Source organism: Microtus pennsylvanicus, chromosome 10 (genome assembly GCF_037038515.1).
Source record: "Microtus pennsylvanicus isolate mMicPen1 chromosome 10, mMicPen1.hap1, whole genome shotgun sequence".
NCBI lineage: Eukaryota > Metazoa > Chordata > Mammalia > Rodentia > Cricetidae > Microtus > Microtus pennsylvanicus.
The window spans coordinates 70,428,448-70,455,925 of record NC_134588.1 but is presented as its reverse complement, the minus strand read 5'-3'; the positions used below and the strand labels follow the sequence as shown (position 1 = coordinate 70,455,925).

The 27,478-nt window shown below is 45.3% G+C and overlaps 1 protein-coding gene across 6 annotated transcripts in view; it reads right to left on the bottom strand.

The window, feature by feature from the left end:
• Window positions 1–26,114, bottom strand: part of Thrb (thyroid hormone receptor beta) — a 326,862-nt gene extending 300,748 nt beyond the window's left edge. The window contains exon 1 of one of the 6 annotated variants that reach the window (XM_075988643.1): window positions 25,984–26,114. The gene's annotated coding sequence lies outside the window, so the exon portion shown is untranslated. Of the gene's footprint in view, window positions 1–24,746; window positions 24,917–24,993; window positions 25,013–25,129; window positions 25,416–25,983 lie in introns of those variants that run through there. The other 5 variants (XM_075988637.1, XM_075988642.1, XM_075988639.1 and 2 more) reach the window with 5 other exon arrangements.
• Window positions 26,115–27,478: the final 1,364 nt, after the last annotated feature.

Genomic DNA, 27,478 nt, shown 5'->3' with positions numbered 1-27,478 from the left:
CTTAGCAGGAGAATGACTCTCCTGGTTTGCCAGGAAACATTACAGGGTCAGAGGTCACCAGATGGCTGCTCTGAAAACTAACTCCCTCAGGGTGTGCACTGGGGACAGAGCTGAAGCAGCATTAGGATTTTCCCTCCAGGTGCAATCTCATTTCCATTCCACTCAGGACACACTGAAGTCCAACAATTTGTCATTGCTGCTGCTTTATCCTCTCCTAACTGAAGAGAACATGAAAGGTTTGCTTCTGATTTCACTAAGTAGTGACTGAATGTTTCTTCAGTCTTCCAAAGTGTGTTGTAGCAGAAAATCCAAAAGATTGAGAAACTGGGTCGGCCCAATGGAAACCGCTACAGCAAATGGGCTTCCAACAAAGCCCTGTTCAGATCTGTGTGTGTATTTTCACATGCACCACCTCCCGGGCAACAGTACAGGTTCTCAGATGCTCCCATGATCCCCCACTGCCAATGAAGAACCTCAGCTCATCAAGAGCAAAAAGATCCAGCAGGACCTCTTTGGAGATATGAACAGAGGTAGTGCTGAGATCAGGTATGTACTAGGCCTTCACTAGGGCACCCCAGGAATAGTGCCAACCCCACAATTGTCGAACCCACAACTCTTCTGCCTGTAAAGTGATGGTCAAACTCAGTGTCTCTCACTGCATTGCTGTGATGGGAAAGGTGCTTGACAAGCAGCTGGGTGACTCTCTCTGGATGTTCTCTGATATTTTATTAGAGTTACTATTGTTTTATTGGCATTGTAAAATGTGTTGTGACAATGGAGGCTACGGCATGCTATTCTAAACACCTCTTGAAGGTGGCTAATAAAACAGAATGTAGCTAATTACGTTAATGATTAAGCCTTCTTTGACCAAGTCAAACTTGACTGGATTTATTCTCTTAAGCGGCCTGACTTTATTTACTTTTACTGAAGAATGTCTGAACTAGGAAAATGAAGTCCTATTTGGTTTTAAAGATTCTGCAGCCTTCCAAGAATTTCCTAAATTATAAAAGAACGATAATATCTATACTTGGGGGGTGTCATAAAGCATGAGACTTGCAAGGCTTTATATTCAGTTATATTCAAGAAGATACCACCGTGTAAAAAGATGGATGCTACTTCAAATGGCTGTTTAAGGGACTTTTAGATACTATGATACATCTTCAGTTGCCACGCAACCATGAAAAATAGTTTTATGCAATAATGTTCAATGATATATAATTAAATTTCATCAGATGTTAGGTAAAACAAAACAAAACAAAACAAAACCCAACCACTCCACAGAATTATACTATCTTCCTGAAATTGTGAAAAATGATGTCTGGAAGGAAATTCCTGAGTATTTCAAGAGTGGCTAGCAAGGTAACAGGTATTGCTTTTGTGAACATAATGAAGGCATGAAAAATGAATAGTTAAACGTCTGTCAGTAGAATGGCACCAGGACAGGTTCTCAAGCACCAGGACTAGGCAAAATGTCAATCAAAGGCACAGTTCAGGGGAGGCTTTGGGCAGGAAACACTCCCTTTGTAGTCAAGTGTTGATCCCGGGAATCAAGAGCATTTGACTAAATGTCTCCCTGTCTCTTTCTAGTCTGTCTTCTTGTAATGGCATGGGTGATAGTAGCATGTTGCAAAACTACTTTTCTTTGTTGTTGTTTAATCAAGCAAGTGCAGAAAGGGCCTAGGGTGTCACATGAGGACCTCTGGGCACGGCGCTTTTGCTTTCAACATTTTCTTTATCGTCAGTATGATTTAATGTTAAGTATTTTATTTCTTTGGCCACTAAGAATAAGTTGAAAAAAAAAAGATCATAAAAACAGTCAAAGAGTTCAATGTAAACATAGGCTCATCATTTGCATAATATACTTAGAATGGAGTCTCATTTTATTGGCCTTAACATGCCAGATAAACCCACCCCAGTTCCGTTTTGTTTGGTTTGTTGTTTTGCATTTACAGGGAAGTAAATGAAAACCTCCTCCATATAAGACAAGTGCTCAACCACTGAGCTGCATCCCAAACCTCTGCCACAATTCTGAAATAAAGGCACCAAGCAAAGTAGAAAAGACCCTTGCTATAAGATGATGGTTTCCCTAAGAACACTGCAGGTGTTCATACCTTTTGAATTGCACTCTGGATCACCCTTGTATTCAGGAAGTCAGGCTATCTAGTATTACAGGTTGGAGACAGTGTGGACAAACAACTATGCAGTAAAATGCCTCATGTCCATAGGCAGTATTAACCTACTTCAAAGTGCTCGCATTGGCTCTGTGTTTAAGATTACCTGGCTAAATCACCTGGATATGAGGCCTGCAGACAGAGGGTCCCCTGCCTCTACTCCTGCTTAGATTCCTCCCTGGAACTGCTGCCAGCCAGTGCCATGTTTCTTTGAGATGCTTCTGAAGTGGCACTGTAAGATGCAACAACGATGGGGGGCGGGGTCTGGGAAACACTCAGAATCTCAGACTCCTTTGGCAGACTAATGTGTTCCTGGACCCGCGCAAGGACAAGGCCCACCTACATCCCGTGAACCTGGTTGTGTCACTGCAGAAGGGTGACCAGCCCAGCTCCCTGTTGGTACTGTGGGAAGCAGCTCAGGTAGTCCCAGTATGTCTTGGGCTACGACAGATACGGAGAACGGTTTGCCTGATTCCTGAAGCCAGGGGCATTTGCGTGTAATGGGATGGTTGGCTGAGGGGATTACCTGAAACCTCAACTATGGTAAAGGGTCTACGTCCTCCAGTCAACTTCCTTAATAGAAAAAGCTGTAAGAGGAGGGGCAAGTGGCTCTCATCATACGAGCTCCTCTCTAAGTAAGAAAATAATATCCTCAGCACTCCATTGATGCCTGGTTTTTTAAAGCACAGGCCTTTATGTTACTACACCACAAAACGAGTTTTAAAATGAAATCCGAAGCTCTAGGGAAGTCTCACTCTAATTAGAAACTGCTCAAAGGTGTATTTAATTTGGACAGAGTGTCCTTGTGGACTGTTTCTCCTGGGGATCTGCTAATCAGCTCCACGCCAACCACTCTATTGGCATTGATGAACACCCACAGGTACAACGTTACTCATTCAGGCCACAAAGACACTGCCAGCAACACCTATGAAAGATCCGTGCCGTGTTTTCTTCTTCGAAAGAGTTATTAACACTTAGAATCCGTTAGAATATCCTTAAGACATAGCCTTCACTTGATGTATTATTATACAGTGTCTTTCAACACAGCACATTGATAACCGAGACCAGGTGTTGATCTTTTCCCAAGTGCACACGGTGAGGTTGAGGGCAGGTTTTGTTTGCTTGTTTGTTTGTTTGGTTGAGGTTTCACTGGTCATCTCATTTTTGTCTCTATAAATGTTGTTCTCTCAGGTGCATTCTGTCACACTCCCCATGACTTTCCCTACCCTCATTTTGAAATGTCCTGAGTCACTGTTTTAGGTCTAACATTGTATACCTGGATTGTGTATGCTTACGCAAAATGGCTGATCGATCTCATCATCAAAGTGAGCCCACTTTATTTACTTATTTAACGGGAAATGCTGAAGAGGTCTCTGGGGACACAGCATTTGGGGAGGCGTGTTCCTATCCCTATCTTCACCGCAGAGGGCTTGAATCTCTCCAAATCCGGTGAAGTTCACTAAGTGAGGCATCTGTTGAAGACCAACACTCCCAACGTCCGCAGTCCATGCTTTCACAGAGGGACGATTTTAACCATGGACTGTTTGAGTCTAGCACCGCCCCCTCCCAAGATGTGGGTGCCATCCTGGCCTGTCTGTATGCAGCAGGATCCTTTTCATTCACAGGTTGAAGCCCTAGCTCATTACCCGGACCCCATCACAAGAAGGATGACTTTGTTACACTATATCCCAAGTGGCCCTCCAGCTTCACCCACTGCCAGTTTTACTTGGGTAGAACACAAGTAAATAAATAGCAGACGCCAGACACATGCTGGTTCCTACCCTCTTCAGAACTGCTTATGAGAACAGGACCGCCTCTGCTTTAAGGGGGAGCAGGCTGAATGGCTGTGACTTTGGGGGTGCTACTAAGGGAATCAGAGGGATGTGATAGTCAGAGACCCAGGGTTGTGTGAAGGAAATGGAATGCCACCTGATTGCCTGGATACAAATCCCAGGTAGTTGTGAGACTTTGGGAAAGTCGTTCATCCTCTCTAAAACTGCTTCCGAGGGTAGTTGTGAGGGTTAAGTGGATTAACGTAAGCAAAGTATCTGGAACAGTGTCTGACTTTACTGAGCCAGCACCATGGTAGGGTTAGTTAAAAATTTAAAAAGGCCAAAAGCCAAACTGAATGTTATCCAATGTAGAGACTCCTAACTAGAATTCGTCAGCTGGCCATCTCTCCAGCGTGTCGGATGCAGCTGCTCCACCTCTGAGGTCTTTCTTCTGTGTTACTCTCTCCTTTGTGGTTTCTAATATTACCTGGTTTCCTTGCTCAGCATTCTGGATCTTTCCCTGACTGCAAGAGTGGGACCCGAGGTTACACCCAATGGGTCAGAGTAAAATGACGACCTGCCTAGGTTTGAGCAAGTGCCTTCTTCTAGTGCAATAGTTTCTGAAGGCATTGTTTGTAGCTGTTCAATCTCCTGAGAGTCTGTTGGAGCTACAAGTTATCCAGTGCCACCCTGGACTTACTGCATCAGAAATGCTGGTACTGGCCCGTGTATCTGACAAGCTCCTGGTGTGACTGCATGCAACTGGTGTTTGGAAATCATTGAAATTTAAACCATATTAGGCACTCAGGTACCCAAACTGTTTATCTTCTCAAACTAAGTGATGACTTAAGGTATCTTAGAACTTGGACGCCCAATTGTATCTAGTGCTCTATATGGCTTGAGTCCTCCTCCAGGTTGTCTTGATTTGGACTCAATGCAAAGTCCCTCAAGATCTCTCAATAAGACCTATGTGTATGGAACATTTTGGCTGCTCCCTCTTCTCTTGACTTTAGGGGTCTTTAACAAGGATTTTACCTTGTCTTGAATGGTGACCCCCACTATATTCAGAAGATGGGCTGAACAAAATGCTGGTGCCCTTGGTAGATCACCAGCTCTAGCCTATGGTTAATCCATGAAGACAACGCATGGTGCCCTTGGTAGATCACCAGCTCTAGCCTATGGTTAATCCATGAAGACAACGCATGGTGCCCTTGGTAGATCTCCTCCTCTAGCCTCTGGTTAATCCATGAAGACAACAAGTCCACATAGCTGTTTAGTTCACAGCACTTCCCACCATTGGCTTATATATCTCTAGCTGACCAAAAGGACCAGGTCTGAAACTCACTTTGCCCACAACTAAAAGCTAAGAACATACTTATGAAGAGAGAAGCTGTTGGCATTCTTCTTGGCTTTATCCATATTTCTACTCCTATACTATTCCTTCACACATACACACAGCCTTATCAGGAGAAAAATGATCTAGGAGTTAGCCATTCTCTCAAAACCTTCAGATCAAAGGCACAATTCTGAGGAGACCAGTTCTTTCTCTTTTTTCATATTCTCATAGCCTTTAATAAAAATATCCATACAGAAAATAGACAGAACTGAAAGTCATTATGTAAGAAAAGTAACTCAGACTCTCATAAAGACAAATACCATGTATTCTCTCTCATGTCTGGAACCTATATTTAAATGTGAATGAGTGTGTGTGTGTGTGTGTGTGTGTGTGAGAGAGAGAGAGAGAGAGAGAGAGAGAGAGAGAGAGAGAGAGAGAGAGAGAGAGAGAGAATGAGTGTGTGGGATGAAATAGAAAAGGGACCATGAGAGAGAAAGAAGGTATCTTAAAGGAAGTGGGGGAAGAGACATTAACAGATCACATGACCTGGAAACAAAAGGGCGTGGAGTATTTGGGGAAAGGAAGGAGACCAGAAAGAGGACATCAGGGAGACTGGGGAGCACAAGGATGAGAAAGACCGAAGTATATGAAAATGCTGTAATAAGACCATTGCTCTATACCTAACTGAAAAAAAAATCAATAAAAACATATAATGGTTGAAAAGTATTCCCACAGAACTAAAACCAAAACTCACAGAAGTTAAACAACCTTCCTCTAGGTTGCTTGGACTGGTGAAGATACCCATACTGTCCATTCCACTTTGCCATGGGGCTCATGCATCTTTGCTCCTGCGCTGTATTGATAATATGGCCAGTCTCCCCGAAAAGACAAAGAAAGATGTTCAAAAGATCAGGAAAACAAAAATAGGTACTATCTACCTCAATGGTACCATCTAGAAACGTCCATGGCATCTGGCCACACTTCATCTTATGCTGCAGACTACTGGTTCATCAAGAGAATGTCAGCTCTGCCTGGGACTTTAACACAAAGCCAATTGTCTCCTCCCACTCTCTCTGCCAGTCTTGGCAAAGTCAAGTCCTGGACTTGCTGAGAAAGGTGATTCATCACTGAATGGAAAGAATGCCAAAACTTAACCATACAAAAGCTTTCTTTCTTTTTCTTTCTTTTTTGTTTGTTTGTTTGCCTTTTTTTTGTTTGCTTGTTTTTCTTTTTTTTTAATTTATTAAAGATTTCTGCCTCCTCCCTGCCACCGCCTCCCATTTCCCTCCCCCTCCCCAGATCAAGTCCCCCTCTCTCGTCAGCCCAAAGAGCAATCAGGGTTCCCTGCCCTGTGGGAAGACCAAGGACCACCCACCTCCATCCAGGTCTAGTATGGTGAGCATCCAAACTGCCTAGGCTCCCACAAAGCCAGTACGTGCAGTAGGATCAAAAACCCAATGCCATTGTTCTTGAGTTCTCAGTAGTCCTCACTGTCCACTATGTTCAGCGAGTCCGGTATTATCCCATGATTCATATTAGAGTACCACTCAGCAGTAAAAAACAATGACTTATTGAATTTTGCATACAAATGGACGGAAATAGAAAACACTATCCTGAGTGAGGTAAGCCAGACCCAAAAAGAGGAACATGGGATGTACTCACTCATATTTGGTTTCTAACCATAAATAAAGGACATTGAGCCTATAATTCGCCATCCTAGAGAAGCTAAATAAGAAGGCGAACCCAAAGAAAAACATATAGGCATCCTCCTGAATATTAACCTTCATCAGGCGGTGAAAGGAGACAGAGACAGAGACCCACATTGGCGCACCAGACTAAATCTCAAGGTCCAAAACAGGAGCAGATGGAGAGAGAGCACTCAGGACTGCGAGGGGTGCACCCACACACTGAGACAATGGGGATGTTCTATCGGGAACTCACCAAGGCCAGCTGGCCCGGGTCTGAAAAGCTTTCTTTCCTCACATTCTTAAATCCGAGGACCCAGTAGTCCCTGGCTGTACTGCAAACAAGCATGGGCTTCCAGATTTGACAGACAGTTGAGTAACAATACAAGGGCACCCTGGACCTTTCTACTGGAGAGTCGAAGGGAGGCCGATCACACTGATTGATAGAAGACCTGCTTCTTCAGCACCCTGAGGAGCTCACACTCAGAAGCCACAGAACAACAGTGGGCAGCAGTTTCCCCCTTGCTCCCAGCGTGTGAGCCTGCCTCTTGCTGGCACGGTGGAAGCTGCAGACGATTGTCCCTGGTGCCCTGTCTCACCCTGTCACATCAGCACACTTCCTGTCTTTCAGTGAACATCTGACCAAAGTTTTCAGAGACAGTAACTGTTGTTAGTGAAAATATACATTATCTTTGAGACCCACATGGTAAATCACTAATAAATACAACCCAGGGACTTTTAAATGTAATAAAATACTTTAGTTTGTATAATCTAGTATGGTTGCAAAAGAGTTCTATTTTGACATCTCAAGGTTTTAGTATTATTAATGATCATTTTTACTAGTATCAGGAAATCAAAAGAAATTCTAAGAATAACACCAGCATTTGAAGGGTCTGGCATTTTGGATTTTTAGTCTTTCGTAGGTGTGGGTATAGGTAAGAAAACAAGGAAACTGGCCCATTGCCTTTACTCTTGATGTGTAGCAGACATTATTAATCAATTGCAGCACTCTGCACAGATAAGTCAAGAGATCTACTGTTATATTTCTGAAATATATCATCCCTACAACTATCAAAATCCCTGGAGTCAGGACAGGATTAGTTATCATTTTTAAGCTTTGCAAACTCTTAGAACTTTCAGTTGAATGGTTACTGTTTTTTTTTAATGTGCCAACAGAGGGAATAAAACAAATAAAAAATAATCACAGTAATCAAACAATTCTTTCAGCAAGGAATGGTTATTTTTTGGTGTGTCGGATGACTGTCACAGGCTATGTATGCAGTGAGCCTTGAACTCTCGGCACGGGATCAAGTCTAACTCTAAAACACTGAGGAATTACGGCAGTAGGGGTCAAATTCAAATCTTTGTATGGGGGGTAGCATCACAAGTGCAGGACCTTGTATAAGACCAGCACTTGTCGAAACCCTGTTCTTACAGACCTGAGAAGTCTCCGAAAGCTATCCAGTGTAAAGACAAGAATGTCTTACTACAGTGAACTGCACTATTTTAGTTAAAGGAACAGCAAGTATGATAAATCACTAAAGACACCACCATGCTAACATGTGGTTCCCCACAACCACTGTTCTGAAAACAAGACATTCTGTTAAGCACAGACCTCAGAATTGCCCATGCTCTCACTGGTCTTAAGGCCAACATTCCTACTCCATCCAGTTATAACCATCACACATCAAAGACAGCTCCCAAAACAGGAAGTTGGGATCCTTTTCTTTAAATTAGCCAAAAAAAAAACCCTAAGAAACTTTATGACAGAGAAAAACAGTTAAAAGTTGATGTCATTCAAATTGTTTAATTTATAAAAATCTATCAAAATAGTATGAGGATTATACTTATTTTATTTAAAAATAAACAAATGTAAGCTGTTACAAGTATTAAAATTTATATCTCCAATTCCTTTTTGCACACTGATTACAGAGTATGTTCATTATATATACACATGTACATTTTATATATATATGTAAATATATATATATACGCATTAGGTTTTTACAAATTTGGACCAGGTATGGTGGCTTATACCTGTGATTCTACCACTTATATGGCAAAGATAGAAGAATTGTTCAGAACTAGGATGATCAAAATGGTGAGTTCTAAGCCAACCAGGGCTACATAATGAGACTGTTTCAAATAGATAAAAAGAAAATAATTCTACAGATTTCATGAATTCAAATTATTTGTGTCATTTCCTACGAGGTGGTTTCTTTGAGATGAGTAAAAGCACGTAAGTGAACAGGCTAACCCTGCAAGGGAATGAAGAAGCTTTCCCAGTTGCTTAAAGGCACATTTTCCTGTTTAACGCAACACCACTTCAACTAACTCTTCTGTGTGTTTCTGAAGAAGTGCCTGAACACTCTCCAAGAAAACCTCAGGTTAAGGGGCAGGTCGGCCCTGCTGGGCTGAGACCCTAAGCTGGAACAGTGAGGGTGGCATCTCCGTCCTCCTGGGCCAAGGCCCTCGAAAGACACCTCACGGCTGGCACAGACTCTGCCTGTGAAATTGACGGCATCTCCTGGGAACTGTATCTCGGATTGGCATTAGCACCCTTCTCTGCCAAGTGCCTGCTCTCACCCCCTGGATGCCTTCCTTCCACACACAGAAGACTCTGGCTGTCCATGCTCCAGGTTCGCCCTGCCTGGGACAGTGCTCCGCCACAGACTCCCAAAGACACAGGTTGGAAGGTTCATCTGAATGTCTCATGTAAATGGGACTGGGAATTCTGAATAACACATTTTGATTTTTAAGTTACTAAAACTGTAACAAACTTAAGTTTCCTTTCATTCTATTCCCATTCATAATCTGCAATGCTAAATGAACAGCGAAGAAACGAAAATGACAGAACCCTCAAGAAGTTTCTCACACACTTGTGACATCATATTATGTCTGAAGATATTAACTGTAGCAGTAGTCAGGGGACATCCTGACCCTCCTGCCAACTGGAGACTTCTCTAGGGTTCAAAGCCACCATGAGCTAGTGTGTCCCTTTAGCAGCGTGTAGTTGTCCCTTGATGGACGATGGGTGTCACTGTGAAAGGATCTTCTTTGGGATCGAGGGATATTCTCTGATAGAGAAGTGTTTTCTAAAATTGAGGAAGAAGTTCAAATTCTTCTTTTTATTGTTCTGTCACGAAAGGAATTTTTGTACTTTTATTTCCTATTTAGACACTGCACTGAGGAATCTGAACTGGGGAATGCAGTATCATGATGATCTCAGGTAGAACATGGGCCAGTGTGTGTCGAGATACACTGGGTCTTTATGAAGTGGGTTATAGGAATTTTGGTTTCTTTTGCTATCATTTCATTTTTGCATTATTGACCTGAGACATATATATATGAGTATCCATGTGTATCTGTACATACATGTATATATATCTACGTATATGCATGTTCATGTGTATACACGTATGTAATATGTACATATGTGTAGGTGTGTATATGTATATGGTTATACATGGATGCATGTTTATATTTTTAATGGAACAAATATTTCAAAAATATGACAGACCAATATTTTCTAGTCTAGCTTTTATTTTACTTAAAATTTCTTTGTATTGTGGTTTACAATACTGACTCGTGACCACTCATGTGTTGTCAGGGAGCAGCCCATAGTCAACCGGGTTGTCCCGAAGCTCCCTCATGTGTGATGCACGTTTTTGTGTTCTTTACTCCATTCAGAGAAACTGAGGAGCCCTTAAATGCCCACGTGTATATGGGACCGCTAGAGATTTTTGCACTCTGCTTCAGAAAGTCTAATAGGAGCCCCGGACTCTGCACTTATGAGCAGCTCAGGGTACTGCGGGCATTGTCAGTGTGAGAATGACCTCTAAGACTGACTGTAGCATCCAGTTGAGGAGACCAGGAGGCACAGAAGCCACTGCACAGGATGCACTATCACCACACAGAAACTGCTGCCAAAGCAGGGAAGGATGGGGAGTTTGCTGCCCACCGTGGTAGTCACATGTGCAACTGGCACAGGCACAGCACTAGGAAAACGCTTGCTAACAAAAGGCCAGCAAAAGACATGCCTGGCAGTGGTGGCGCACGCCTTTAATCCTAGCACTAGGGAGGCAGAGGCAGGTGGGTCTCTGTGAGTTCGAGACCAGCGTGGTCTACAAGAGCTAGTTCTAGGACAGGCTCCAAAACCACAGAGAAACCCTGTCTCAAAAAACGGCTGTGCTGACTCTACACCCTCATATAGAACGGATTTGCCAATTGGGCCTGTCTTTGTTCACCTTCGTATAAAATGGATTTGCTGATTGGTCCTGTTGGTGTTCACCCTCGTATAGAATGGATTTGCTGATTGGTCCTGTTGGTGTTCAGCTCATATAGAATGGATTTGGTGATTGGTCCTGTCAGTGGTCACCCTCGTATAGAACGGATTTGCTGATTGGTTCTGTTGGTGTTTGCTTTCTGGAAATGAGCAGGGGCATTAATACATCTATTCATTAATAAATAAATATAATTAATGTGTCTATTAATAACCAATAGATACAGAGAACAACGTTCTTCAAATTGCCTCAGCTCATGGTGTAGACAGGAAGGAAGGAGAGCTGAGAAACGGACAGAGAATGCATGGTTCCTGCTAGGGGCAGTCTGGCATATGGTTCTCCTCACCCTCGGGCAGAATGGCAGGACAACAGAAGCTGGATCAGCAATGGCGTCTACCTTGTTCTGTGTTCACGAGTCTGTTTTTCCATTTCACCCATTAATAAATTATTAACCAAGCTTTTGTGGGTTCTCACTTCAGGGTGTGCCAACACTAACGGCACCCACTGATGAGAGGGCAGGGGTATGGGTAAAACATACCACAATATCCAGGGTTGTCTGTACACCAAACAATTCTCTGCCCCAGGGGTTAGCAAACTTTGTCAGAAGTTCCAGAGAGAGAGAGAGAGAGAGAGAGAGAGAGAGAGAGAGAGAGAGATTTCCCCAGACCCCTCATTCTCTCGTAGAATATGAGACATGGTGGGGCTGAGAATTGCTAGGTGCGATTCCTGCCTCAGTGGATCCATTTCTGATGGTGGGAAAACAGCGGCTGACGGTATTGCTTTCCTGTTCCGTTGAAGGCTGCCTTTAACCTCTGAGAACCAAGCCAAAGCCCAGAGAAGGCCAGCAAGGCTCAGGTAGAGTGGGCTGCATGGTAAGAAGTCAATGAGAAAGGGCTGAAGTGTGGTCACCACTGCTGTGTCCCGGCCACTTTGCCGCCTGACTCTTGGCAGCTGATGTCCTTTGCCCAGAGGTGAAGTTTGCTCCTGTCTGCTGACGCGGCAACCCCAGCATGTTAGAGATTCACATTCGTTGCCTTGGGAGATGATACAGAACTACCCGGCCTGTCAACTGGGATTTCCCAGCACCTGCAATGGTTATCCTTAGGGATGGCTATCTCTCCCTGGCCCAGTTCCTACTCCACCACTGCTGGTGGTTTGTACTTGAAACCTCTCCTCAGGCAGATCTTCAAGGAGTCCTGGGCATGGAGCAACACGCAGAGGGAAGACTGTTGTAGTGGGTTGTGGATCATCCACTGGACCCCCTTAGGAGGTCCCGGAGTGTAGGACCAAGAACACAGCCTTGGAGTGGGCCCCACTCCTTCCAGGCCTCCAGAAACACAACTTCAGGCAAATTCCATGCCCTCCCATGGAATAAGCACAACCACATCTTTTGCTCAAGGAAAGCACGGATCAAAGGAGCTGGGAGCAAATGCATAAACCCCATTAGTCACTGCAGCCCCTCAAGTCTAAGTGCCACAAGGCTACAAGAGCTCTAATAAGTAACAGGACATGGCTCAGAGAAGGGGGAGGAGTCTGGCTATCCAAGGATGAGGCCAGGGTGAAAAGCAAGGGCTGTTGTAACTGCCACAGACCCCAGAAGCCTCAGTGAATGACCAGCGGGAATGAAAAACCACAAAGCAAAAAACCCGGCTGCTGTTTTAAACATCAGGAGGCAATGGAAAGACATAAATTGTAAGACCCTAAGGGCAACGCCCCAGCACCCATCTTCCTTGTAGTGAGAATTCTGAACCACTAGACACCCGAAGGGGGAAAGGTCACTATAAAAGCTAGGAACTAGAAAACCTGCTACAATCATTCTGTGGCTAAGAGGTTCCTTACACAGAGCCTATGTTCGTGAGTACACGCATGCGTGTATGCACATACTTGTTGGTGTGTGTGTGTGTGTGTTTGTAGCAAGTTTGTCTGACATCTGTCTGAGGCTGTTGCCCAGCAGGAACTTGTCACCTAAAGTCCTTGCTGTCATCAAAGTTTGGAACCTTGCTCCCTAGCTAGCTTTGGGTTTGCACACATATGGTACCATGGGAACACACTCTCCTTGGGACTCAGCAGAAGGTGCCATTTGCTATACCTCACCTTTACGGAGAATTTCCAGTTAGGGACGCTTCATTCTCTCCAACCCTATGAGAAGAGAGACATTCTATCTTAGGTTTGTTGGGAGTGGATCATGGGTTTTTCTTCTTTTTTTTAAGAGCAAAGAGCAGCCAGCTTTTCTGCAGGTCTGCCTATTCCCTTATTCATACCGCAGGCCAGCAGGCCTGGTCCGTGTATATGCCGGGTCATCTGAGGACACCGGGGTGCTCATTTTAAAATTAGATTCATCCTAATTATATGAAAACAGCCCACGTGTGGTTGGCCAAAACACCAGGAAAGCATTACTCAGCACCTGCCTGCTGGGTGTGCCCTCCCCAGGACAGCCCCGGACTAGTTTAACAGCAGGTCCTGCCCTCTGAGAACTTCAACTCTAACAGAGAAACGCCCACTTGACAAACTGGAGCCAGGAGCGCTAGACACTGGGCAACAAAGACACAATTGGCATCAGGGGACATAAACATGTAGTGTTCCCTGTAGACAGAGGGTGAGGGACAGTGTCACCGAAGTGGCACAGGCCTGCAGGACAGAGTCAGGGAGGATTTCAATCTAGATTCTATGCATACTCTTTCTTCTCTGTTGTCAAGTTGGAAACCAAAGGTAGGGCCTCCAGCATGCTAGGCAAGCTCCATATGGGCTCAGCCCATGCCGGGCAAGATTTCAGGCACTAGTGGAAAAAAAGTGTGTGTGAGTGCCTGTGTGCATGCACGTGTGCATGTGCGTGCGCGCGTGTGTGTATGTGCGTGCATGCGTGTGTGAGTGTGGTGTGTGTGTACACTGTACTCATCTTTATTTCTTTTTCACTTTTCTATTTTGGTGGTGAGGATTGACCTCAAGCCTCCATACTTTTGGTGTATTTTAATCCATCACTGAGTCACGCCAGCAGCGTTACTATACCATCTCCTAGAAGGGATTTGGATATCTGTAGCTTTTGATTTCCATGGAGGTTCTGGACCCCTCCCCACATCAGGAAACAAGAGAGAACTCAACTAAACTCATTCCCAATGCAGCAGCATCCTGACACTCTACTTCGTAGAGGTTATTTTGAGGTCTCAATGTTGCTGAAGGTCAAGTCAAATTTTTATGGAGGGCTCCTCTCGTAGCCTTTTAAAGAGTCCTGGGATTTGCACACTGTGACAGTATTGTATCTGTTGTACTCCGTTGATGACAGTGAAGTTCGAAGCCAGTAGGTCACTCGCCAGAGGTGGCAGAGCTTGCAGGCAGCAAGGCCAGGCTCTCTATTGGCTGTCTTGGATGCTGATGCAGAAGTCTACTCCCTCTAACTCAGCCCAGGCCCTGATCTCTACCTCTCCAGTGTCAAGCTCACAACTGATGCAGGACAAAGGATCTTCCATTTCTGCACTGTATATGAGGCCAGTAAGAGAAGTCGTTCCCACCTCCCCCGCTGCTCCATGACAGGGTATCACTGGGACCTTTTGTGGGTCCCATAACTGGACGGGAGGAAAGACACCAAGAGTTTCACTTCAGCACAAGCTAGCTGCCTCTGTGAAGATGCTGACGGGACTGGCTGCTTCGCGCTGGGAACTGCAGACTTCAAATTAGCAGATAGACTTGTCCACAAGGGAGCTGGACCCAGGGCAATGGATGCATCCCATCATACTTCTCACGTATCCCCTGTGTGATTCTGGTTATTAGTCGCCATGTCTGTCTGCTTCCCTCTTTCTTTTACTGAGAATTGCATCCAAAGTCTTAAACCTACTGGGCAAACACCCCTGAGCAACACCCCTGCCTTCCTTGCTTTCTAGAATAAAATATTTTAATAGGAAGGAGTAAGGTTTTCAGAAAGGTAAAATACAGCTGTAATTGGAAGGAAGGGAGCTCTTTTTTTCCTCCCTGCCTTGTGTTTATTATCCTGCCTATTATGGTTCCTTTGTGTGTGTGGGGTATAGTTACAGACCGGGCTGATTATGTGATAAATGATATTTATTACTGGGACAAAAATACACAAATACCTTTTTATAGCCAAAAAAGAGATGACCAATTTTAGTAAGCAATATTACAATAAATACTAGGAAAATCAATGTTTTGTAAAACAAACTTATTTAATGCACCATTTTAACAACGTAAAACACTTACTTCAGGGAAAAAAATCAACACCTCTGTCCACATGCCCAGAATTGTCTCTGGCTTTCTGCTCTATGACATCGCTAAAGTATTACGTTGTTTAAAAGATACTAGACATTAAAATGCCTCTCTAACATTGATAGAGTGTTCACTTGTCAATGTTTCCAATATAGGGAGTAAAATAAAATACAGATTAAAATTAAATGTACTGGTTGCTTTTTATCAATTAAAATGATTATCAAAAATAATTTCAGACAGTGCTGTGAGTGCTACCAGAGGTTCCCTAGCCTCAAGCCACTACACTGTTTCGAAAACGAAGCTTTATTGGTATACGGTGTGTCCATTTGCTTACATATAATCTATGACTGCTTACTCGCCAGAGCTGTAGACCCGAAAAGCTTCAACTGATCCTGTATGTCTTGAAAGGAGATAATACTCACTATATGGACTATTAAGAAAATTCTTGCCAAATCTAGGGCTAAAGATATATGACATGGTCTAACTAGGCCAAAAACAAGCTCTGATAAACCAAGGGATTTATTCAAACTATTTTCATTTGTAATTCAGTAGTACTTCTATAATGCCATCCTCTCGTTCATTCATTCATTTCCACCATCCTTTTACAATTTCAACTAAAGAACCAAATCCCAGACAATTAAGAGTATCAATAATTAATACTAAATAATGAGTTTTAACACAACACCAGCATTATTTCTCTCTGGTCACACAAGAAACACAACAACTGTATTTATGGCTGACACAGGAGCCACAGTTACATTGTAATTTAGGATCACACATAACTGTGTCCTTAACTTTATCTGCAAATATCTTAAAGACAACCTAACCTGTAATCTGTTTTCAAACTAAATTAGAATCTCCCCCAAATATAAAATCAGCCTGCTAAAAATATAATCAGAATTAAGATGAGAACAAAATTTCACATATTGAAGAAAGTTAAACCTGTTCCCAAAGACATCTGGCAACGTATAAGAGCCTAGGCTAAGTCGGCCTTCCTTCCTTGGCCAGGAAAGCCCCAGTGTCTGAGGTCTGTTTGCTCCAGCAGCTTCCCTTGCCGTCCTTCATGCGTGCACGCAACAGACTCCTCACAGGTTTCTGAATGCTTTACAGTATGCCCACTTCCTATGCTATTTCCTGTTCTCTCTGTCCAGAACTCTCTCTATCCCTAGCTACACATTCCCACTGCATGTTGTGTTGATTACGCCACAGGACTTACCAGAACTATAAGAGCCTGTCCCGTATCCATACTGCTGTTACTATGAATACTCAACACCTGACAGGACCTAGACATCCGAGGTCCACACCGTATACTGGATCTTTACATATTACAGAGGCAGAAGCTGAATACTCCATGAATCCAGGTTTAGTCAGACAAATCCCCACATCCCCACCATCCAGTCTGGCTCCTCCTCATCTCTGTGCAATAGTCCACAGATGTCCACATCCCCACCATCCAGTCTGGCTCCTCCTCATCTCTGTGCAATAGTCCACAGATGTCCACATCCCCACCACCCAGTCTGGCTCCTCCTTATCTCTGTGACAGTGGCCCACAGATCCCCACAATCCCACCACCCAGTCTGGCTCCTCCTCATCTCTGTGCAATGGTACACAGATCCCCACATCCCCACCATCCAGTCTGGCTCCTCCTCATCTCTGTGCAGTGGTACACAGATGCCCACATCCCCACCACCCAGTTTGGCGCCACCTTATCTCTGTGCCAGTGATTCTTACTATGGCAGCTTTGCTGACCATTATACAAACCCCGGAAACATTTTTTGGCAGTTACAACTGGTGCCACTTGCGTTAGTGGGTAGAAGGCAGTAATGATGGCAAACTTGCAGTGTACAGGACAGTCCCCCATCGAAGACTTATCTGGCCCTCAAATCATTGAGGATGGCTGGATGAATGAATGGAGTCTGAGGGTAGGGTCCATATATTTAAAGCTTTGTTTCATGGAAACTTCGGTTGTGAAGTTGTGATAAATCCATTGAATCTGAGCATATATTCATCATCCCCTTCCTTCTTTCCTTGCCTTTCTGCCAGCTTCCCTCCTTTTTGGGGGCTTGTGACGAACAGGGTCAAGGCTGACCTCAAATCATGATTCTCTCCCTTTAGTATCCCAAGTACTGGGATTATAGGTACTCACAGCACTGTGCCCAGCATGAGAACGAATTTAAATAATAGTAAAGAATGCATTTCCAGGCACAGCTTTACCTTATGAATCAATTCATAAAGTAAAGTGCTGAGTGTACAACAAAATTAGCAACCTGAATAAATAGGGTTTGATACCTAACAAGGCCCTGGAGGACAGCAATTTGTCCAATTCCTTATAAAGACCAAACTACAGAATCAATCCGTATCAAAGGCCAGTCTGTCTATCTATCTATCTATCTATCTATCTATCTATCTATCTATCTATCTATCTATCTATCTATCTATCCATCAATGAATGAAGCAATCCGTGTTAAGTGCCTCTGGTCCTCTTTTTCTTTAACGAAAACAATCGTACAAGAGTATACCGTCTTCTACTTTTCCCTGTTGTGGCTACATTTCAGATATAAGTGTATTAGTCAGGATCTGTAGCTACTGGAAGATGGAAGAAATTACAGTAAGGCTTAGATGGGATTGTAAACGCAAACGGAAATACAACAGAGATGGACCATTCTCCAGCTTGTGGAGATTACCACTTTAAACGTTAGAAAACAAGTAAAGAGATTATACAGATCATTATCACTATGATTATATTTTAAAAGTAACAGGACTTCAAAATCATTGTAAAACACCTCTGTGGTGGTATCACTCAGTATCGCATACAAACTGCCAGAGGGTTTTTTTCCATGACAAGCCAACCTGTTCCATTCATGATGAAATGCAGTAAGAGACTAAATCAAATGAGCATGATTATCGAAAGTGCAATTCCAAGAACTCCGCTTCACAGCCGCTCATGGTTAACAATGGCCATTTGTTGCTTAATACACACGCATGCTTGTAACACACACTCACTTGACCAATATGGTGATGGCATAGGTTTCGCTACCTACCCTCCTTACCCTTGCATGTCCATAACACACAACACTGAAAAGATAGACTCAGAGATTTTATATTAAGTGGCCATGCTCAGGATTTCCAAGACACGATTGATGAAAAACAAAACAAGCTCATAGTAAAATACAGGCTCTCTTAACATATCAAAGAGTCAGAGAAGAAAATGAAAGGGTTGGTAGAATCTATTGCCTGGGAACTCAGCATGGGAGGCATTTCATAGCATGGTATGGGCAGTGCCTTCGCCACTGTGTGTGAGAACATGACACACGCTTGCCACAGAGACAGATTCTGCAAGCTTGAGCGTGGAAGCTGGTGAGCCATGGGTGCGTACAGTAGAAAAATACAAGAGAAAGATGAACAAGTCGCAAATAGCATGGTTGTTAGCCTCAATGATTCTTCCCATGTTGCTGGACCATGGGAAAACAGTCCTGGGAAAGCAAACAGGTTGTGGAAGGCAGTCTGAACCATCCTGACAGAGCAACAAATGACAAAGGGTAAGAATATTCCGTGGGTTCCTGAATGTCTGTCACTACCTATGTGTAGCCTCTCAATCTCCTCATCATAGAAACACATGCCAAGGACATCAATTGCCCAACTGCACTCCCCCCTTTGGTTTCAGTTGAGTTACTAGTCATGGCTCCCCCAACTCCTTAAATTCTGTACCACAGAAGAGAGCAATAGTTTTCTTTTTGGGGTCTGGAAACTGGAGCGAATAACAGAGTTTAGCCTGACCTTCCCTAAATGTTGTATGTACCCCTCCATTAGGAGGCAATATTCCATGCATGCAGAACATGTTTGGCACGTGTGAGCAACCATTGGTAAAACAGGATCCAGAAAAATGAAAACTAGAAGAAAATATCATAATGAAGATAAAATGGATGAAGAAGATAAAATGGAATTCAGATGTATAGGACAGACACATCTTACACATCCGTAAGTTGGACCATGAATCTGCCCTTTTGTTTTTAGTCTTTAAAAAATATCTACATAAATATCAACTAATTTTTGGTAATCAATGCCTAGCAGACAATTCGAGGTTATATTATCTGGATAAAGTCTCAAATATGGTTGGTTATTCTGGGCTTTAAGACTAGATATACATATTGTGATGATTTAATGTGTTATGAACATCTACGGCCACTGGGCGTATGGTCAAGGGTGTGCCTTATGAAGACGTATGTCTGTGGTGATGAAAGGGCCACCGAATGTTTCCCTAGACACAGCCTGCCAAGCCTCTTGGGTTCCAATTCAGGCCTTTCGATCAGTTTAGAGAAGGTAGCAGAGTTCATCACAGATACTGGTTTATCAATGACCAAGAGCTGCCAGTATACAGAGTCTCCAGTGCCCTCCTGAAATCAGGGCATTGGAGACCCAAGAACATTAACATTGATGCCAATCACTATGCTGATTCCTAGCTAGTTATATCTCTGAGAGGAGGATATGGAAGCATAGGATTGTGATTCTGTGCTTTGAATGTGATATATGCTCAAGTTCTATAATGCACTAGAAAGTTCTGGAACCCAAAGTGGAAGATGAGCATGCTCTGCCAGAAACTCATTGACCTGAACACATTCAAGTCCTTAGCATTTGGCATCAATGGGTGGATTCTGGTGAGATTCACACCATACAGCAAGACAGGAAGCTCTTACAAACAGTGACTTTATCCCACCCCAACCCCAGCTAAGATGTCTTAGGAGAAACTCCAACAGGCTTTCTGTTTCTTCAGTGGTGGACATGACAGCATAGCTGGACTTAATCTATGCACATTGTTCCACCTGTTACTGGCTATCCCCTAAACTTCAAAGCATGTAACAGGGCCAGGTACACAGTAGATATGAAAATATCTGTAGACTGAGAAACTAAATCAAGGCATGAAAACGACCTTCAAGCAAACAGGAGGCTAACTTGCCATGGATTGCTTATCCAGTTTTGACACAAGCTGAAGTCCTAATCACAGAAACAGTCACATGCCCTGGCTCATGATGTAATCCTGACATTCATTTTCGGCCAAGCCATGTTAAGAGATGGCGCTTATACTGACATGGAAGGGGAAGAGAAACACTACCCAGTCCTGACCCATCCCTCTTCCAACAACAGTTTCATCAGCATCCGTGTCCCCAGGTCATTCCTAGGCACTCAGAGACAGCGATGGGGAACATCACACACAGGCTCTCACCACAATTTAGAAGTGGGACAGAGAAGGAAACAGACAACCCTGAAAGACAGAGCTACAGAGATCAAGGCACAAAGCGTTAGTGCATCCCTGCGCAGGTAGTCTGTGACTCTAGAGTCATTTTCAAACACCCAGCTTTCCTGTCCTCTCTAGTTGTTCCAGACCAAAGTCAGGCTGACACACTGGATCTTTGAGAAAGTTAGCTTAGTGAACATGTTAGCTATTCATTCTGCTCGTTTCCTGAGCTCTGTTTAAGTACCGAGGCTATGACAGAACCTGTACCATTGGACCACAGCAGCTTAGTCCCACAGAGAAAAATTTACCCTGGGATTTTATTTTCTTCATTATGTCCTCTGCAGCTGTCTCCTCTTGAGAGCTGGCCAAAGACATGACCACATAAAGAACTCGACTTCATTTTCTGTGACTCTGTTGAAACATTGCCCATTGTGACCTTGTAAGAGTTGTCAGGTACCATGGTGAACACCCTACCTGGTACCTGACATCTGGTTTGTTCTCTTGATTATCAATTCCAGATAGACACCATCCCCCCTTTTCTGTTAACCTGGCTACCACGAAGTTTGGCACCAAATTAAATACGCTAAAGGAGTAAGCCCTTTGGATTTTGGTGTAATTATCTTCCTCATTCCCCCAAACATTGATTTTGTTCTTCCCTCCCACTAGTAACAATACGAGTATTAATTATGTTGTAGGAATTTTTTTTAGTTAAAATTATTTTCACTATTATTTTTTTGACAATAAAAGTATATGTGTATTCAAGTGCAGATGCCCAAAGAGTCCAGATGGGGGCATAAAATCCCCTCGAGATGGAGTTACAGGCGGCTATGAGTTGCCTGACATGGGTGCTGGGAACTAAACTCAGGTCTCCTGTGACATCATCGAGCACTCTTAATTGCTGAGCCATCTCTTTAGTCGGCTTTGCGGGGGTTTTGTTATGTATTTCCTCAGGCACTTTTCTAAAACTCGGTTCTCTATAAAAATAAATTGCCATGATTACCAACTGCAATTTCCTTGAGTTCTGAATTGGCAAGAACTGCCACGCACAATAGTTGTCAGATGACCCTTCAGGTACCATATGAAAACCCAGATAACTGAATATTCCACACAGACACCTGGATGAGACTATGCTGTTGAAAAAGTGGGAAAGGAGGCACAGGCAAAGCCTGTGACAAACAGAACATAGTAATGAGTGGGCTATTTATAAATCTATTACCAAGAACTTTTCTAGGCTGTGGTGCACCCAGAAAGCCTGATTTCTCCTTCGCTAACCACCATTTTTGTAGCCTCAACAGGACCACTGAAAGCCCTTGGTCTCCTCTGAGCTGCCAAACCCACAGGCCTTCCCAAGACCTGCAAGCATGAACGTCCTCACGTCCACCTGGTGATACCCAAGGTCGGGAGTTTCACTCTCGGGCTTGACACTGCCTTGGGAACAAGGAAGGTTTTTGTTTGTTTGTTTGTTTTTTGCCGAAACTCAGGAACTAAAGGTATCAGGCATCAAGCGGACTGAGGACATGTACAGCTAAAGCACAGCTGCGCATGTATACACGGCCAAGGCCGGCAGGAGGAACCTGGAGAATTAACTATACAGAAGGGCAGAGCCATTACTTCCAGATGGAGAGAAACAAGGGGTGAGAAACAAATGCAAAGATTGAGTCTTAATTGTGTGTGTGTGTGTGCGTGTGTGTGCGCCTATGTGTGTGTGTTCACACCTCACCAGATATGGCATGTCCAAAGTGGCAATGGTTGAAATACTTAGTCAGGCATCTAGAAGAAGGACAATGTCTGGGCACACAACCTCTAATTTGTTCAATTAAAATTTACCCAGCGCCTACTGTGTGCCAAGCATCCCTGCAGATGCAAGGAGAGCAAAAGTGAAGGAAGCAATCAACACTGGGGTCCTCCAAGGCTCCACACTGTCATCTAGAATATTCAGAGTTTAGTTTCAAGAAGGAAACTGACAAGTACCAAAGGAACAGTTCTGAACATAGCCAGTACTGGGCAGGGGGCGGAGAGGGCAGAACAAAATGCAGAGAGCATGAAGGACTAACTCCCCTCAAGTGCTCAAGGAAAGGCTGTCTACGAAGGTGACCTGGAGCCTACACCAGAGCACAATGGGAAAGAAGCCCGTCACCTTTCCTTTGATTGCCGTGAAAAAGACAAGCTTACTGTCCAGAAAGCAGGGAAGCTCGCTAGTGGTTCCAAGCATCCTCCCTCCATCTACAAACAGGCAAGGAGGGGGCCTCGACTTTCTCTTCCTAAGAGCACCTTTCCCAGGGGGAGGGGGGCTGGATCACAGTGAAGTTGCAGCTCATTGCTTGTGAGAGCAAAATTTACCACAGAGAAGCTGGAAGGAGAAAGCTGGAGTATTTGCTCTGCTCTTAATGCCAGTTACTTTATTTAGCAACACCTCCGTGTCAATGAGATTATGCTTCTGCATTGTAATGCCAACAAGAATTGTTTCATTTTTTTTTAAAGAAAAAGGGAAAACAATTATGGAGCTATGTTCAGCCTCATCTACTCTTACTCACAAAATAAAGCAGATTTTCCCACCTCCACTACATAATAAACCTTTAAAAATAGTATTAGTATCTATTTAACATGGGCAAATGGTAAATTGCTCTCCACCAATCTCTTCACATAAAAAAAAATGCCCCAAGCAAAGCACTTTTAAACTTAATTTCTGCCAGGGTCAACTGAAGCACAAGCAATCAGCATGAAAACACCCTAAAGTTTGCCACTGTTCCAAATACTTCCTCCTCAAACACCTTTTCATTAATGGTTCCCGGCACATGCCTCCTTTCAGGACGAGAAATAACAGGCTGAAGTGAAGCCGGGAGATCAGTCATCCAGAATATTCAGAATGAATCATGGAACATTTTTTTTAACCAAAAAGAAATTTTTATTCCTTTGCAATACAGTGAGGCAACATTTCATGACAGTGTCAACAAACAAGCTAAGCCAGAGCCAAACCATCTAAAGACACTTACCCACAGATCTATGGGTCTTAGCACGTTCATCATTAACAAAATTGCTGTGTTCTCCTGTTCACGTGCCTAACAAGGAATGCTTGATCTGCTCAGTTTCACAGCAGGTCTTTAACAACGACCACTAGTATCTAGCATCAACCAGACTTGAGGAGGGAGGATTTAGTCAATGTTATTTTCTGATTCAGCAGAGCCTTTGAGTTCTCCGGGCTCTGGAAAAGACAGTATGGGAGACCCAACCTGCCTGTCCAGGTGCTCCTTTCTTTATTTGACTCACTTTAGGAATGCATAGTAGACCCTTAAAAAACTTCTCATTTGGGGCAAATTATACTTTTAGCCTTTAATTTAAAAACATAAACAACCCACGAAGGCACACCCCGCCCCCTCCCTCTTAAAAACAAACCATAAGGCTTTAAGAATTAGCTCTCATAATAATCCCACTGTGGTCACGGGAAATCTTCCTTCAAAATGACAACTGACACTAAGCAATGGAAACTCTCCAAAGACGCCTCTCCCCATCGTGGGGCGCACAGCCGACACTACCTGGGTCACCACCGACCCGAGCGACCCCAAAAGATGCTGCGTCAAGAGAAGCAAAGCAAAAGAGCGACTCTGGAGGGAGCGAGCCCGCGGAGGCGGTGAGAGGCAGAACCACCAGGCTCTGGCCAGAGCCTGTAACATTCGGGAGCTTTCTCTTTTCCAAACCCTCGAATTCCGGGGCAGGAGGAAAAAGAGGGGGACAGGAGACTCACAGTCCCTTGAAAACGCCCACCCCCTCGCCTGTCAGCCTCTTCCGAACCCCTATGTCCTACAACTTCCTCCTCATGGAAACTTCCACTGGGTTCAGCGCCCAGGATGCCAAACTCCATTTCACAAGGAGCCTGTGCCCAGCTGGGTTCGGGCTTCAGCTTCCTGCACCCGGGTGCCCGAGCCCGAGAGGAACCGGGGTGCAGAGGCCCGCGAAAGAAACACCCCGCGGCGCCTACCACTCGTGCCCAGCCCGCAGGACTTGTCGCCCTCGCCCCCCCCCACGCCTCCCCTGCGCCCCCGCCGCGCCACGTTACCGGAGCGCTGGAGCCTCGCGGTGGCGCCCCGAGGCGGCGTGCGGGCGAGCTGCGGCCGAGCAGCCAGTGGCCTCCGCGGCGGTGCTCGAATTAGCCATGCAAAGTTAATCCCGCCGCGTCACGCCGGCTGCCCGCCCGCCCGAGGCTGCGCCGTGCTCGGCCGAGCAGCAGTCTCCTCCCCGCTCCGCCCCCTCCGTCGCGGGGTCCCGTGCGGCACAGGCCACCCCGCGAGCTCGACTCCCTTGACCTGTCAACTCTCCTCTCGCGCCGGGGAACGCGCGGCCGGTCCCAGGACACTGGCAACCCCTCCGCTGCGACCTGAGAGGGCAGCGAGGTGCAGAGCCCGAGGTCCCGCCTCCCGGGGTGCAGGCGCACAGCCTTACTCGGGACTGTGGCGCCGGCTCCACGCCGGCAGGAGCGCCGCTGACCGTTCGTCCCCTCCGGTCCTCCAGCCGGTCTGACTCGCGCAGCAGCCGCGGCTGGCTCACACGCGGCTGGCTCAGTCTATCCCAGCTCCGTCAGGAGCGCAGAGACGAAATGGCCTCCCGGCCGCGCACCAAGTCACCGCCCGAACAGCCCGCCACTCGGGTGCCCCGCGCTGCCGCCTGTGCACCTGCCGCCTAGGTGCGGGCGTCCCCCTGTGCGACACCGTGGTACCAGCGTCTTGTGCGCCACCCTCCTTGGGGTCACGTAGCTGCGGGTCTGGTAGCCGCGCGCCCACCCACCCGACTGCTGGTGCGCGGAGGTTGGAGTTGGGCGGTCATTCCTGTAGTTGAAAAGGCAGGAGTGTGTGCGTGTGTGTGCGTGAGTGTGTGTGTATGGGTGGGCGGGTGTGTGTGTGTGTGGGGGGGGGTGAATGACGGGAGATAGAGGGGACCTCCAGTAGCACAATCCTCTGAGTTCGCCCGAGAGCGCGGCAGGTGTCGCCGTGCTCCTCCTTCCGCCCCCAAACCACTTGTGGCGCGCGTGGGACCACGGGGCTCTCAGATTCTCCTGGGGCTCTGGACGCTACACAGTCCCCACACCTTGCTTGCCCTGAACGAGCTGTGCCCTCCTGGCACACCCTATTATCCTCCTCCTGGGAGTGTGTGCCGGGCTGGTTCCACGAGTAGGGTTTAAAGGGACACCTCATTTTTTTTTTGTCTTGGAAATACATAAATAAAACCAGAAGACATTAATAATCTCTACCCTTAAAGAGTTCTGTCCTTACAAACACACAACTCCGAAATGTCCATACCTCAAGTCCTGAAAGCCAAGCGAGCACTCAGGTTAGGAGAAAACACAGCGGGCGACTGGTGTTCTGCTCCAGATGACCCGGGCCGTCTCCGGCTGCGCCTCGGAGGTAGGCTTTATTGGAAAAATGCCGAGTACTCAGAGAACACGCTGCCAGTGGGAAGTTACAGTTGCGACAAACTACTTTGAGGACAGAATACAATTATGTTCTTATGCACAGTGTTAGAAATACCTTGAAATTCCTTCTTCAATATACGCATGTAACGCAGCGCAGTGCCCCGAGCCTGCCTCCACGTAACTAAACGGAGGGAATAATGTCTAGATCATTGTAAAGAGTTTTCTGGATTTCCCACGGGTGATTAGGGTTTTGTTTCGGCGTCCCTTGGCCGCCTGCAGGAAAGGTGAAGGTTTGCACTAGCAATTGTGGTGAATCCAAAGCTGTCCCCTGCCTGGGCAGAAAGAATTCAGCAGGATTCAGGAGAGAAAGCTTCAGATAGCAGCTTTTGGGCGAAGACGTTGTCTTTCCCAGGGACCTGCGCAGACTCGGTTGCCCTTTGGATTCTTCGTAAGACATTTGGGTTTTACTCTTCGCCCCGAATGAAGCCGCACCAATAACGTGTGGGCTCTAGAGTGAGGGTTGTTTTGCAGGCGAGTTCCTGGGCTTTGTTCCAAAGCTGCCTTGGGATGTTTTGGTTGGTTTGGAGGAAGGCTGCAGTCTCCAACCCAGTTCCACCTAGACAGCCCCCTGGTGGCCGCGAGGAAAAGCCAGGCGCAGCTAAGCAAGGGCAGTTTTATAGCTGGGCCCAGGTCTTCTAGGGGGCTCTTAGGAACAGCTCTGTTATAAGTGAGGGGGTTAGTGCACGGGGAATCAAGAGGTCCTGAGAACTCCGGGATGTTTTACTACTTCTCTTCTTCCGTCTACATCGGAGCTATTTTTTCCCCTTAAATTCTTTCTCAAGAAAGACACATATCGAAAAGGCACTATAACACGCCCCCTCCCAAAAAAAAAAAAAAACCAAAAACTCAAAAACATGTTCCTTTTCTTTGTTCAGGCGCTTTTGTCTTTCTGATCTCACTTGGCCTGGCAAATTCTTAAGGAGTCAATTAAAGTATTAAACAAGTCACATGACACAACAATTCACAAGACTGGCTGTTGCGATGTTATATAATCGCGACACTCAAACAATGGAATCAAAATAGGATTCCATTGGAGCAAGTATTGAGACATCCAGGTGGTGGTAAGAGGGGTCGCCATCAGAGCCTGATACACAGCAGGGCAACACAGAGTCATGGGAACGGTCAGAAAGGCAGAAGATATTCTAACCTGGGAGCCCAGGGTGCCCGGTCTGATCTTGGCTGACTTGTGTGGTGCACACTCGCTATTTTCAGACCCCATCATCTTAGTTCACCTGAAACACTGAGCCCAACAGAGTGGGCTTGGGCTACAGTGCAACCACCATGCAGTTTGGATGCCTCTTTGTTTAACATGGTGAGAGAGA